The 15,189-nt window shown below is 40.0% G+C and overlaps 1 protein-coding gene across 10 annotated transcripts in view; it reads left to right on the forward strand.

The window, feature by feature from the left end:
* Nucleotides 1–635: 635 nt before the first annotated feature.
* The window catches only part of N4BP2 (NEDD4 binding protein 2), a 69,502-nt gene continuing 54,948 nt past the window's right edge, over nt 636–15,189 (forward strand). For 5 of the 10 annotated variants that reach the window (XR_008717106.1, XR_008717107.1, XM_055588337.1 and 2 more), the window contains exons 1-4: nt 1,048–1,815; nt 3,724–3,852; nt 5,418–5,481; nt 13,717–13,799. The gene's annotated coding sequence lies outside the window, so the exon portion shown is untranslated. Of the gene's footprint in view, nt 770–1,047; nt 1,816–3,723; nt 3,853–5,417; nt 5,482–13,716; nt 13,800–14,296; nt 14,432–15,189 lie in introns of those variants that run through there. The other 5 variants (XM_055588338.1, XM_055588347.1, XM_055588345.1 and 2 more) reach the window with 5 other exon arrangements.

A 15,189-nucleotide genomic window follows, 5' to 3' on the forward strand; every position in this document is an offset into this window, starting at 1 on the left:
GCGGGCCCGCCGCGACCAGCGAGTACGACCTTGTGTTTCTGTTTTTGCTTTTGGGGGATTGGGAGAGAGTGAAAGAGGCTTTAGGCACGGCGGTGGTTATTGCGCAGTTTATTTCCGCAGAAATTTCAGGCCCCTATTACTGTGTTCCCTAACTCACAACGACTCACGCCTTCCTCGAAAACCCGACACATTGGAAAGGGCTTGCTCCTCCGTGTGACCCCATGACAAGGGAAGGGAGAAACACGTCAAGCTTTCGCTCGAGGCGGGGGAGGGCGGGCCCGATACGGCAGAATGGGCCAGGCCGGGACCTGCTCACTGAGGGGAGACGGAGAGGCGGGAGCCTGCGGGCCGGGGTCACCGGGGCCGCCAAGGCGGGGCGGTCCGACGCGCCCCACCTGAGCCCGAGGACGAACCAGAGGTCGCGGCCCGAAGCCGGCGGGGGCGGGGGAGGCGGAGAGCAGCGATCCACCTGGGCGACGTGGCAGCCCTTCCCTGCTCTCCGAGACCCCTCCCCATTCGGCCGCCCACCCGCCCTCTCGCGGCTGGCTGCTGTGCGGCTGCTCTTCCCCGGCCGGACGGAGAGCGGCAGTGTCTCCCCGCCAGGCGCCCGCCGCGCGTCTCCCCCAGGCGGCCGTCGCGCTCGCCAGCCCTGTGCCGCGCCGGAGAGCGCTGTGGTGGCGGCGGGAAAGGGCTGCGGACCCGCGGCGCCGCGTCGCACACTCGACGACGCGGCCCCGGCCTCGACGCCCTCCGCCTGCTTCTGGAGCAGGTAAAGGCGGCGGGTGGGAGGCGGAGCGGCGGGGCTGGGCTGAGGGTCGGGAAGAAGGGGATCCCGGGGTCCCCAAACCCGAGCGGAGGGCCTGAGGCAGCAGCAGGAGGCGCTGGGACGGAAACCCCAACCTCCGGACGTGGAGGTCCGGCGCGGCGGTCTCCAGTCCGGCCCGCGGGCCCGGTCGCCCGGGCGGAAGGGAAGTGAGGCGTCGGTGAGAGGCGGGCCCTGGCTCGCCGCCCGAAGTAGGGCGAAGGCGGAGGCAGTGGCCGCTTTCCTGGCTTCCCGGCCCCAGCGGGCCTCCGGGCCCTTGACACACCCCTCTCGCCCCCCGGGGCTTCCCTGTTAGTTCCCGTTGGGACTTGACCTGGCGGCCCTCCGAGCTCCTTTGGCTTTCCCAGGCGGAACCTTCTTGGAACTTGGGGCCACCCTCCGGAGCACGTAGCCCTAGCACAGCCGTTTTATTTACTCACTTCAAATCCAAACAGCCTCTCACTCTGCAAGTTCTGATTTTGGGTACTGTAGGGAGGCATTCCCGGTTACTGGTATCTGTGTCTCTTTGATCGTCGTCCATACCACCCTCCCCCACGGCAACTTTGATCCTCACTGACTCCCTCCTTGAGCCCTACTGTGATCCGGACTCTCCAGAGAGGTCCCTTTGAAAATCCGTCTTAGGTAGAGTAAGTCATCCGACCCGGGGCAGTTTATTCCTTAAGCTCTTTTGGTTAAAACGTGGTATTTTTATTTTTATTTTTTTAAAATTTTCTTCTCTCTCTCTCATAAAGAGAGAGTAATTTTAAAAAGTGTAAATGCCAGATCACGCTCAGTGTTGGCTTGGAAGAATCTTCTTTTCTGCAACAGTCTTTAGAACTAGAATCTGATATTTGTGGCACGGACAGGTTTGTACACATTCTCGCCATGCAGTGGTTGTAATGTCTCCATAGCACAATTCTGACTTCAAGACAGGATTGGCTGGTTTTTCTACTCGGCATCTTTAAGCCAATCAAGAAGCGCTGCTTGCCTGGAGACTGGATAACTCAGAAAAGGTGGGGATTGGTTGAGCTCAGAGAAGAAAATCTTGGAGATGAACCTGGCTTCTCAGAAAACAGTGGCTGATTTGCAGCTGCCTCTGGCCCCCCACTTAAAAAAATGTTTCTTTTTTTTTTTTTCATCTCAACAGCAGCCTTTTCATTCTGTTTTTATTATTTTCATTGTTTTTCTCTCAAACGCCTGGCTCTCTCTTGTAACTCATTTTAACCCTCATCTTTCAATTTTCAATGAAAGAATTCTTAAAAGCGTTAAGAAATGTAAACGTCATGTGTTTGTGTTTTGATAATCAGCGTGGTTCAATTTTCTTACTTTGCCCGTTTTGCAAGGTCAAATTAAATAAACATTTTTTTGTTCCTTTACCAGAGCTTTATTATTCAAGTGGCCGTGCTAGGACGGCGGGGTGTGGGGGCTACGGTGATGGAGATGGTGAAAAGAATAGGAAAGAAATGGCTGCTTTTCCATAAGAATACTACACTTTAGTTCATGAAAAAAGACGCATAAAACAAAACCCGGGACAAATCAGCATTTAGTACTTAACAAATGTCAATTTGTGCACCTGTTGACTTTAGCTGCTTTGAAGGGGGTAGCAAAGAGGACTAAATACTGGACTTCATAGAAAAAGGGGGCTTAAGTTATGGAATGTTTTCTCTTTATTGAAGTAGGCATAGTATCTGTACACAATAGGGGCTAAATAAATAGTATCAGTGAAGGGGCATTTTTTTTTAATACTGTGTGAGGATTTTCTCTTAAAATCTCCGTTTTCTTCATGATTATCTATGGTTATGCATCTTTTGATATGCAAAGCAGTAACCATTTATAAGTCAATGTGAATTTTAGAAAAGAGCTACCATCTTTGCCTTTCTTCTATTCAGCTTTTTATATGCAAACTCACATTGTAAGTCTTGGGAAGAATTTCAGTTCATCAGATCAAACATTGGATCTTAGCAGATTACATTATTAAATGCCTGTGGTAGTAGTTTTATTAGGAATTAAAGAAGAGATTGAATTTTTTTTTTAATATATTTACAATGCCAGACAATGAGTAAGCCAAATGTCATTAGGATTATATCTGGACTCTTAACTTTTAATAATGATCCTTCCATCTTTTATTGGATTTTTGTAGCTGTATCATTTAATCTCACAATGTTACTTTAATATGATATAGTATTAGAATGAATTTCCCCCATGTGTCTTTAAAATTTTTTTAAAATATGTTCACTCTATTTATTAAATTTAAGAATTAGCTTGGGAGACTGACATGAATAATATTTAATTTTCTTTTGTTCTGAAGCAGACGGTCTTTTAAAATTTTTTTTCTTTTGTCTTCGAATTTGTTTCTTCTGGCTGTAGTGTCTTCACTGTTCTCCCTGTCTTACCCCTCTTAAACTCTTTGCTGACCTTCAAAATTAAGGTGGTATATGTTGTAAAGTTTGCTTTGCTTTCTTCCCCCAGCAGAGGTAATCACATACTCATCATATTACCTCTGAACCTTTAACGTAGTATTTCCACTATCCACTTACTGCTATATGGAACTACCTCCTCTGAATAGTAACTGTGAGTTTCACTGAATTTTACTCATTTTTTCCCCCTTAATTCTAGTTCCAAAGCTATAGTTGTATAGGTATTAAATAAATATTGGCATGAATAAAGGAGATTTTTTTTCTTTTTTTTTTTTTTGACCTTGCTGCATGGCATGTGGGATCTTAGTTCCCCAACCAGGATTTGAACCCGAGTCCCCAGCAATAGAAGTTCAGAGTTAAAGAAGATATTTACCCTTAAAAAATATTTCTCCCAGTTACTATCTGTATGTAGATAATTCTTAGGTCTCCAACCCAGAGCTGTTTCTTGATAAATTGACTCAGGTTATCATCTACCTTCATAACATGTTCATTTGTATTTCACAGGTGACTCAGACTGAGCATATCCCAAACTATAGTGATTATCAACCTTCCCTTTTCCAGCCTCAAACCAAAAATATGAAACAAACTACCTCTTCTTCCTAGGGGAAGATTATAAGAGATAATGCATATGTGGTAAGAATTTGATAAATAGTAGGCACTGCTAATAATAACTTGGCAGAAACCTGGGCTGTTCCTTTCCTTCTTTTCATTTTCTACTAGATCACTGAGTCCTGTTGGATTCTTGCTCCTTAGTATCTCTCCTTTTTTTTGGCCACATTGTGAGGCCTACAGGATCTTCATTCCCTGACCTTCATGTTCCCTGCAGTGGCGGCTTGGCGTCTTAACTACTGGACTGCCAGGGAAGCCCCGTCTCCTTAATCTCTCTTGAATCTGTATCTTTTTCCCATTCCCAGGCTACTACCCTACTTAGTGGTCAGCATCATCTCTTACCTGGATTGCCACAGTAGCCTCCTAAGTGGTTATCCCTGCTTCCAGTCTTGCCTTCCCATCCACTTTATCCCACTGTTGCTGGAGTAATCTAACACATTTAAACCCTTAACTCCTCAGCTCAAAACCTTTTTTGTGTGTGTGGCTTTTCATTGCCTTCAGGTTAAAGTCTGAACTTCTTAATTTGGCTTTCAGGATCATGATCTGGCATCTGTTGACTTCTTCATCCTGTCACTTTTTCCTTTTGCCCTCAATTTGCTAGTCATATTCAGTTACTTCATTTCTCTCTCAAGATGCCAAGTTTGTTAAATCTACTTGAGTACAGAAGCTTTCCTCTGTCAAGAATGCCTTCCTTTGCTCCCTGCTTCCCTCCCCTTTGGTTTTGTTAACTCATACTTATTTTTCAGCTCTCCATAGAGGCGATGCCTCTCCTGGGAAGCCAGTCCTCTACTTTCCCTAGCATTCTACATTTTCATTGTAATTGCTCATTGTCATCTCGCTGTGTCCTGGTTAGAGTGTAACAAAAGAAAGAAGTAAACTGACTACCTTAAACCATGACATGAGGAATTTCCCTGGCTTTCCAGTGGCTAAGACTTCTCCCTTCCACTGCAGGGGGCATGGGTTGATCCCACATCCTTGAACTAAGATCCCACATGCTGTAGCCACGAAAGAAAAGAGATGTCGTTTGCGTAGACTGTATTAAAAGGGAATTAAGTAGTAATATTGGGGTTTACCTAGTAGGGAAGAGAAAGACCTATCTGATAGATGCAAGTTTTCTAACTAGGAAAGGCATACTATGTAGGTCCTTTTACAGAAAAGATGCAGATCTTAGTTCCCTGACCATGGTCAGAGTTGGCAGTGAAAGTGCAAAGTCCTAACCACTGGACTCTCAGGGAATTCCCAGTCCTTCCTGTGCTTATCATCTGTGACACTGGCACCATCTCTCCTACTCCGGTATGCTTCTCCATATGTTGGGACCTGGTTCCTGAGCACAGACTTATTACTTAGCTACTCCCATCAGAGGCTCTAGATAGATTTGGTCACGTGCCTGTCCCTTGACCAATTCCTGCAGCTGAGGGGATGAGGTATATGCCTAGTTCAGCCTAAGTCATGTGACGTGCTTACTTACTTGGCCAGGGGTCTGTTAGCAGAAATTAGGCCCCCAGTGGAGTAAGGGGGAAGGAGTTCTGGGCAAAGAATATTCATTCTGACTCTTAACCACCCTTCTGATTTCAAATTTATTTTCCTAGATATTTTATTCATGGGAAAGAGATGCCCTGTATTATGGACCTGAGTAGTCAAGCTACTGAAATGGTAAGTCCAATATTTTAAAGAACTAAATTGACTTTTTGGTTTTTGCTGGCATATAACAAATATTTATTAAGCTCTTGTTTGCTAAATAAGAACATATTGTGAGATGCTTATAGACTAGCAGTCTAAGCAAACAAGTACACAGATGCTAAAATAGAGGTATATTTAAGGTGCAGTAGCAGCTCTGTCGGAGAAGGCAATGGCACCCTACTCCAGTACTCTTGCCTGGAAAATCCATGGATGGAGGAGCCTGGTAGGCTGCAGTCATTGGGGTTGCTAAGAGTCGGACACGACTGAGCGACTTCACTTTCATTTTATACTTTCATGCATTGGAGAAGGAAATGGCAACCCACTCCAGTGTTCTTGCCTGGAGAATCCCAGGGATGGGGGAGCCTGGTGGCTGCTGTCTGTGGGGTCGCACAGAGTCGGACACGACTGAAGCGACTTAGCAGTAGCAGTAGCAGCAGCCTGGATGAAACTAGGCTGCTAGACACCAACGCTAGACGTTGGTGTCTAGAGGCAAAATGGCCCTGACTCTTGTTCCTGTGTGAAAGCAAGAATGTTTCAAGGAGGCAAAAACTGTAAAAAAACAGATAAAAGTTTATTATTAGAGACACAGCACCACAAGTGGGAGAGCACACTTGTTTAATTTAAACTTGTTGATATAAGACTGAAGTAAGACCGAGCGTGCGCACACACACAAGGCAGAAATACACATTGGGAGAGTAAGTGTATGAGAAGGAGCACAGTAAAGAGGTGATTTAAATCACTTATATAGGATAGTCTTTCGAGGTCTTTGTTTACCTTTGGTGAATTATCTTGTTCCTTTTTCCCATCTGACCTGTCCTAGGACCTTCTCCAACACGTGTGTGCAACTTTTGCTAAGTTGAATTCCACCTCAGAGGCCTGTGGGGGTGTGTCCACACTTATTAAGGGGTGGTGCTCTCTCCTTTTTTGAGCCCCTGAAGGAGCCTTCCTATTCATGTGCAGACAGGGAAGTTTTCCTTGACTCAGGAGTGGTTATCTTATCTGTTTACTTCAACAGAGCTCAGCTTTTGCTGGTAGCTTTTATCCTTGGTTTGTCTGGGGGAAACAGAGTTTCAGTTTTACTCTGCTTGACAAATACCAGCTGTCCAGCCCAAGGGCCTATCTTATCTCCTACCTCAAAGCAGTTAACTATGTTGGAGCTGGGAGAGAATTCTTAGCTGGAGTCATAGGTATTGAAGCAGTGGGTTTGGATGGACCTAGAAAAAAGTGGTGGAGCAGATGGTTGGGAATAGAACCCGGGGTAGCAATCATACTTGAAAGAGCGAACAGAAGAAAAGAGATCAGAAGAAAAGAGATCAATGATGGAAACTGAGAAGGGCAGCCAGAGAAAAACTACTAGATGCAGGGGACAGATTACACTGGATCAAGAAGTCAACAGGAAGTGGCAAGTTGAAACAGTGAATGTAAACTGCTTTTAAGAAACAAACTGCTTAGGAAATACTGGGAGTTTGGATAGTCTGAGTTAAGAATTCTCCTATTAACTCAGTTAAGAATTCTGAGTTAATAATTCGGGGTGCATTGAGAAATCAGATTTCAAACAGTTTTTCCAGTACAGGAATTTGAACTTTTTAGAATTAGAATTTTTAAAGATAGGAGAGGATAGAGACTTTTTGGTGGGAAGTAGTTGGTAGAAAAGAAATCATTGAGTAGGGCATGGATACGGTTTATGTACAATCAGTCATATTGGGGTGTACAGAGTACATAGGGTATTTTGCATATAGTTTCTGGAGCCATAAAAATTCAATAAATCTATTTTAGATCATTGTTTTTTTAGCCTTTTTTTTAAATATATGCATTTGTATGCTCTTCTATGCATGACTTTAATTGTATCTTACAAATATGGATGTATAATGTTTTTATTTGTTTTTAGTATTTTATAGTTATTAATAATTCTTTTAAAATCAGTATTAATATGTAATTTACATAATGAATATGTCTTTGATGTATTGATGTATGTTTCTTAATTTTCATATAATTTGGTTTTCTAGTTGCATTTTTGCTATTGATTCTAGCATAATTCTCTGACCTTGAAAATAATATTCTCTGGTTATTGGATTTGGTGTTATTTAGATACTAAGTCAAGTTATACTTACATGACTCAAATCTTTTATGTTATTACTGCTTTTTCTCTCCCTTTTCTTTCTCCTTCCTCTCCTCTATGTGTGTGTGAGGAGCAGGGAAGTGGCTGAGGTGGGAACCTCCTTGTTATAATAGTTACAGAGAGAGGGCTTTTACTAGTTGAGTACAAACTTAGAATTGCTTTATCTTCCTGGTGGATTAGACCTTTTATCTTTGACTTTGATCATCTACATTGGTTACTGGTGATTTAGATATGAGCAGTTTTTAGTATAGTGGTAGAACTGGTAGGGCAAAATCATGTTTAAGAAAGGATGAAGGGGAAGAAATTGAAAACAGTTACTATATGTTATACATATTTTAACTTTTTTCTTGATATACAGGTATTTTATATTTAAATGTGGCTAGATGTGTTTAGTACTTCTTTTTCTTTATGGCATTCAGTTTGTACTTTCTGTGAATAAAACTTCTTAACTTTCTCAAACGAGATATTCATTTGCCTTACGGAACTTATATTCTAGAACAGTGCTTATGGAAAAGTTCCCATGTGATATGATAGTCATTAACCACATGTAGCTATCGAGCACTTGAGATGTAACAAGTATGACTGAGAAACTGAATTTTTAGTTTTACGTACTCTTTTTCAAAATTAAACTTTTTGAGATTGTAGAGTCACATAACTTTTTGTTGATTTACACAACTTGTTGAGATTGTAAAGACATATCCATTTGAATGCAGAGTTGCAAAGAATAGCAAGGAGAGATAAGAAAGTCTTCCTCAGTGATCAGTGCAAAGAAATAGAGGAAAACAATAGAATGGGAAAGACTAGAGATCTCTTCAAGAAAATTAGAGATACCAAGGGAATATCTCATGCAGAGATGGGTACAGTAAAGGACAGAAATGGTATGGACCTAACAGAAGCAGAAGATATTAAGAAGAGGTGATAAGAATACACAGAAGAACTATATAAAAAAGATCTTCATGACCCAGGTAATCACGATGGTGTGATCACTCACCTAGAGCCAAACATCCTGGAGTGCGAAGTCAAGCGGGCCTTAGGAAGCAACACTACGAACGAAGCTAGTGGAGGTGGTCGAATTCCAGTTGAGCTATTCCAAATCCTAGAAGATGATGCTGTGAAAGTGCTGCACTCAATATGCCAGCAAATTTGGAAAACTCAGCAGTGGCCACAGGACTGGAAAAGATCAGTTTTCATTCCAGTCCCAAAGAAAGGCAATGCCAAAGAATTGTTCAAACTACTGCACAATTGCAGTCATCTCACACGCTAGCAAAGTAATGCTCAGAATTCTCTAAGCCAGGCTTCAACAGTACGGGAACCATGAACTTCCAGACGTTCAAGCTGGTTTTAGAAAAGACAGAGGAACCAGAGATCAAATTGGCAACATCGCTGGATCATCGAAAAAGCAAGAGTTCCAGAAAAACATCTCCTCCTGCTTTATTGACAATGCCAAAGCCTTTGACTGTGTGGATCACAATAAACTGTGGAAAATTCTGAAAGAGATGGGAATACCAGACCACCTTCCCTGCCTCCTGAGAAATCTGTATGTAGGTCAGGAAGCAACAGTTAGAACTGGACATGAAACAACAGACTGGTTCCAAATCGGGAAAGGAATACATCAAGGCTGTATATTGTCACCCTGCTTATTTAACTTATATGCAGAGTACATCATGAGAAATGTGGGGCTGGATGAAAAACAAGCTGAAATCAAGATTGCTGGGAGAAATATCAATAACCTCAGCTATGCAGATGACACCACCCTTATGGCAGAAAGTGAAGAGGAATTAAAGAGCCTCTTGATGAAAGTGAAAGAGGAGAGTGAAAAAGTTGGCTTAAAGCTCAATATTCAGAAAACTAAGATCATGGCATCTGGTTCCATCACTTCATGGCAATTAGATGGGGAAACAATGGAAACAGAGACTATTTTTTTGGGCTTCAAAATCACTGCAGATGGTGACTGCAGCCATGAAATTAAAAGATGCTTACTCCTTGGAAGAAAAGCTATGACCAACCTAGACAGCATATTAAAAAGCAGAGACGTTACTTTGCCAACAAAGGTCCACCTAGTCAAAGCTATTGTTTTTCCAGTAGTCATGTATGGATGTGAGAGTTGGACTATAAAAAAAGTTGAGCACCAAAGAATTGATGCTTTTGAACTGTGGTGCTGGAGAAGCCTCTTGAGAGTCCCTTGAACTACAAGGAGATCATACCACAGTCCTAAAGGAAATCAGTCTTGAACATTCATCGGAAGGACTGATGCTGAAGCTGAAACTTCAGTACTTTGGCCACCTAATGTGAAGAACTGACTCATTTGAAAAGACCCTGATCCTGGGAAAGATTGAAGGCAGGAGGAGAAGGGGACGACAGAAGATGAGATGGTTGGATGGCATCACCGACGTGATGGACATGAGTTTGAGCAAGCTCCGGTAATTGGTGATGGGCAGGGAAGCCAGTTGTGCTGCAGTCCATGGGATCACAAAGAGTCAGACGTGACTGAGCTACTGAACTGAGAGTCACATGCAGTTGTAACAAATAATACAGAGAAATTTGTGCTCTTCATCCAGTTCCCCCAATGAAAGAAACATGTGCAAAATGCCTTATGGCGTCTCAACCAGGGTATTGATATTAATACAGTCAAGATATAGGACATTTCCATCACCACAAAAATCCTTAAAATTTCCTTTTCATAGCCACATCCACTACTCCCTCTTCCTTCCTCCTCCTCAACCTTTGGCAACTGTTAATCTTCTCTATTTCTGTATTTCTGTCATTTCAAGAATGTTAAGCAAATGGGGATCATGCAGTACATAGCCTTTGGATGGGCTTTTTTTACTCAGCCTAATTATCTGCAGTTTCATCCAGGTCTTGTGTGCCAATAGTAGGTTTCTGTTTATTGCTGACTATTAACTTCTTGGGATGGAAGTGACATAGTGTGTTTAACTGTGTACCCGTTGAAGGACATCTGAATTGTTTTCTGGTTTCTGATTATAATGAATAAAGCTGCTACAAATATTTATGTACAGCTTTTTGGGTAGACCTAATTTTCCATCTCTTAGAAATGCCCAGAAGCGCAATTACTTAATTGTGTGGTAGTTCCAGATTTAGTTTAAGAAACTGCCAGACTGCTGTCCAGAGTGGTTTTTTCATTTTACATTCCTATCAGCAGCATATGAGCCATCCTATTTCTCTGTATCCTTGCCAGGATTTCCTATTGTCATTATTATTTATATTTGCCAACCTAACAGATGTGTAAGTATTATAATATCTCATTGTAGTTTTAAATTGCATTTACTTAATGGCTAATGATGTTGAAATTCTTTTTGTACCTGTGTGCCATCTGTATATCCTTTTGGTGAAATCCGCCCCTGCCCCCACTTTCTAGTTGAATTACTTGGTTTTTGTTTGTTTTTACTTTGAATTTTGATAAAGTTTGTTTATATATTTTGGATACTAGTCCTTTGTCAGATACATGGTATGCAAATATTTTCTTTCAGCCTGTCATTTTTCTTTTTATACTCTTAACAAGATTATTCACAGAGTAAAAGTTTTAAGTTTGGATAAAGTATAGTTTAATCAGTTTTTCCTTTTATGGAGCATACTTTTGGTGTGTTTGCCTAGCCCTAGATCCTTAAGATTTTCTTTTTTTTCCTAGAAGTTTTATAGTACTATGGATTTAAGTCCTTGATCCATTTTGAGTTTTTTTTTTAATAAAGTGTGAGACTTAGGCCAAGGTTTTTCTTTTTCTATCTATGGGTGTCTATTTGTTCCAGTTCCATTTGTTGAAAGGTTATATTTTTTCCATTGAATTGCTTTTTCATTTTTGTCAGATGTCAATTGGGCATATTCATGTTGGTGTCTTCTGTTTGCTAATCTATAATCTGTTGTCAGATCTGTGTGCCTGTCCCTCCACTGATACCATACAGTTTTGATAAGTGTAGCTTTATAGTAAGTCTTAAAATGGAATCAACAGAATCCTTTTACTCTTTCAAAATTGTTTGAACTATTCTAGTTCCTTTGTCTTTCCATTTAAATTTAGGAATAATCTTGTCCATATCCACAAAAAATCTTCCTGGGGTTTTGATAGGAATTGTGCTAAACCTATATGTCAATTTGAGAAAAATTGACATCTTTACTATATTGAGTCTAACAGCTCATAAATCCATTTATCTACTTTTTCAAAAATTTTGTTAGGTTTATTCAGAATATTTCATTATTTGAGCATTTGTGAATAATATTGTATTTTTAATTACAATGTTCATGTATTCATTGGTAGGATATATAAATACAGTTGCTTTTGTGTATTTATCTTGTATCCTTTGCTGAACTCATGTTGGAGATTTTATTGATTCCTTGGGATTTTACACATAGATAGCTGTGTCATCTACAAATGGAAAAGTTTTATTTTTTCCTTTTGAATCTTTGTATCTTTTATTTCCTTTCCTTCCTTTACTTCATAGGCTAGAACTTCCAGCGTTATATTTCATAAGAGTGGTGAGAGTGGACATCCTTGCTTTGTTCTCAATCTTAGGGTGAAAGCATATAGTATTTTACTATTAAATGAAATGTAATCTGTAGGGTTTTGAGGAAGTTCTCATATATTCCTATTTTTTGGGTAGTTTTTATCATGAATGGGTATTGAATTTTGTCACTTTTTTCCTTCATTTATTCATGCCACCAAAGTTTTCTTCATTAGCCTATTAATATAATGGGTTATACTGATTTTTGAATATTGAAACCTTGTATCTCTAGGATAAACCTCATTTAATAATGGTGTATAATTCTTTTAAAATAAATCGCTGATTTCTGTTTGTAATATTTTCTAAGGATTTTTATGTCTGTATTCATGAAGGATATTGGTTTGTAGTTTTTTTTTTTCTGGTACTGCTTTGTCTGATTTTGGTATCAGGGTAACAGTACTGACTTGATAAAATGAATTAAGAAGTGTTCCTTCTATTTTTGAAAGAGACTATATATGATAGACTTATCCAATGAAGGTATTTAGGCCTGAAATTTCTTTTTTGGGGAATTTGTAAATTGGGAATTAAATTTCATTAAAAATCATAGGGCTTTTATCTATTTCCTGTTGGGTGAGTTATGATAATTTGTGTTTTTTGAGAAATAAATATTTCATATAAGATGTCAGACTTCTGTATGTACACTGGTTCATAGTATTCTCTTAGTTTTATGATGTCTGCAGAGTCTAGAGCGATTGTTTTTCTCTTTTCAGTTTTATTCATTTCTCCTTTGCTCTTTATTATTCTCTTCCTTCTACTGGCTTTGGGTTTATTTTGCTGTTCTTTTTCTAGGTTCTTGTAGTGGAAAGTTAAATTATTGATTTGAGACTTTTCGTCTTTTCTAATGTATGAATTTATAGTTATAAATTTGCTATAAATTTTTGCAATTGCTGCTTTAGCTGTGTCTTACAAATTTTGATATGGTATATTTTCATTTTCATTCATTTTTGTGTATTTTAAAATTTTCCTTGAGACTTCCTCTTTGACCCATAGATTATTTAGTATATTACTTATGTTCCAAGTGTTTGGAGATTTTTGTATTATCTTTTTGTTATTGATTTTGAGTTTGATTTCATTGTGGTCAGAGAACATACTTTATATGATTTCAGTTCTTTCAAGTTTGTTGAGGTTTGTTTTATAGTCTAGGATATGGTCTATTTTGGTATATGTTATTTGGGTTCTTGAAAAGGATATGCATTCTGCTGTTGTTGAATGGAGTGTGTAAGTGTTGATTAGATCCTTAAATGATGGTGTTACTGAGTTCTTCTGTATCCTTGCTGATCTTATGTCTGTTTACTCTTATTGAGAGAGGGGTGTTGAAGTCTCTAACTATAATTATAAGCTTGTCTATTTCTCCTTTCAGTTTTGTCAATTTTTGTTTCACTTAATTTAGTAGCTCTGTTTGGTGCCTACACATTTAGGGTTGCTCTGAATTCTTGTCAGACTGATCCTTTATAATTATATAGTGTTCTCTATATTTGCGGGGTTTTTTTTTTTTTTTTTGCTCTAAAATCTACTTTATCTGATAAATATATATAAAATGTAATTTTACTTAATTTTAACTAATTTAAATTTAAATAGGCACATGTGGCTGGTGGCTGCCATATTGACATTGCAGTCCTGGAAGATGGAGAGAGCTATGACACAATAAATTTAATTAAAAGGTAAATTTTATGGAATGTAGAAGGTGTTAAGGGCAATGGGTGGTTAACAGAAAAGGGAGATTGGGAAAGAAAAAATGGGGAATATGACTTCAAATTAGATAATCAAGGAAGAAATCATTGAATGTGGTACTTCAACAGAGATTTGAAGGGGTGAAAGAGTTAGCAATGCAAATATCTTGGGAAAAAGTATATTAAAGGCCAAAAGTGGAAGTGGACCATAGTAAGAAATTTAGCTTTCACTCTGAGTGATATGGAGAGCCAGTTGAGAATTTAAAGCATACTGTGACTCATTCTGACTTATGTTGTATGAAGATCCTTTTGGCTGGTATATTGAAAATAGACTGTAGGGGACAAGAGGTATAGAAACAGGGAGACCATTTAGGAGACAGGAATACAGATGGAGGATGACTATAGCCAGACCAAATGTTTAGAGCAGGTTTCAGAGAAAATATCAGTTGGTTTTAGATAATGTTACATTTGAATTGTTCATTAGATAGATCCAAGAGGAGAAAGCAAATAGATTGTCAGAGTTCTCCAGATCTATGAGTCCTTGCCCTTGTGGAGCTTACATTTTGCTGGAATATGGGTAATAAATAAAACAAGTGGATGAAACACATATACTATTTTAGAAGGTAAGTTTTATGGAGAGAATTCAAGTAAGAAAAGAAGGGTAAGTGGTGTTGGACAACTGACTTCCTGAGAAGGTAACAATTGAGTAATGATAAGAAATACATCTTTTAGATACCTGGGATAACAGTAGTTTAGGTAGAAGGGACCAAGTATAAAAGTTCTAAGATGGAGCATGACTGATGTTTGAAGGACAAGGAAGGTATGGCTCGAGTGACATGAGCAAGGGAAAGAGGAATAGGGATGACTGTACCCTGGTGGCTCAGACGGTAAAGCGTCTGCCTGCAATGCGGGAGACCCGGGTTCGATTCCTGGGTCGGGAAGATCCCCTGGAGAAGGAAATGGCAATCCACTCCAGCACTCTTGCCTGGAAAATCCCATGGATGGAGGAAGGAGCCTGATAGGCTACAGTCTATGGGGTCACAAAGAGTTGGACACGACTGAGTGACTTCACTTCACTATAGGCCATTTTAAGGGTTCTGATTTTTATCCTGAGTGTAATGGGAAGCTGGTGCATAGTTTAGCAGAAGAGAGGTGTGATCTGACCTGTGGTTTAACTGAGTCACTGTAGTTGCTGTGCTCAGTAGACTGAAGGGGCAAGGATGGAAGCAAGGAGGTTAAGGGACTTTTATACTAATCCAGGCAAGGCTGTGGTAGCCATGGAAATGGTGAGGAATGATCATATTCTGGATACATTATGAGGGTTGCATTGACAAAATTGGCTTACTAATTGGATGTGGGATGAGAGGAGTCAAGAATTATT

Source organism: Bubalus kerabau, chromosome 7 (genome assembly GCF_029407905.1).
Source record: "Bubalus kerabau isolate K-KA32 ecotype Philippines breed swamp buffalo chromosome 7, PCC_UOA_SB_1v2, whole genome shotgun sequence".
NCBI lineage: Eukaryota > Metazoa > Chordata > Mammalia > Artiodactyla > Bovidae > Bubalus > Bubalus kerabau.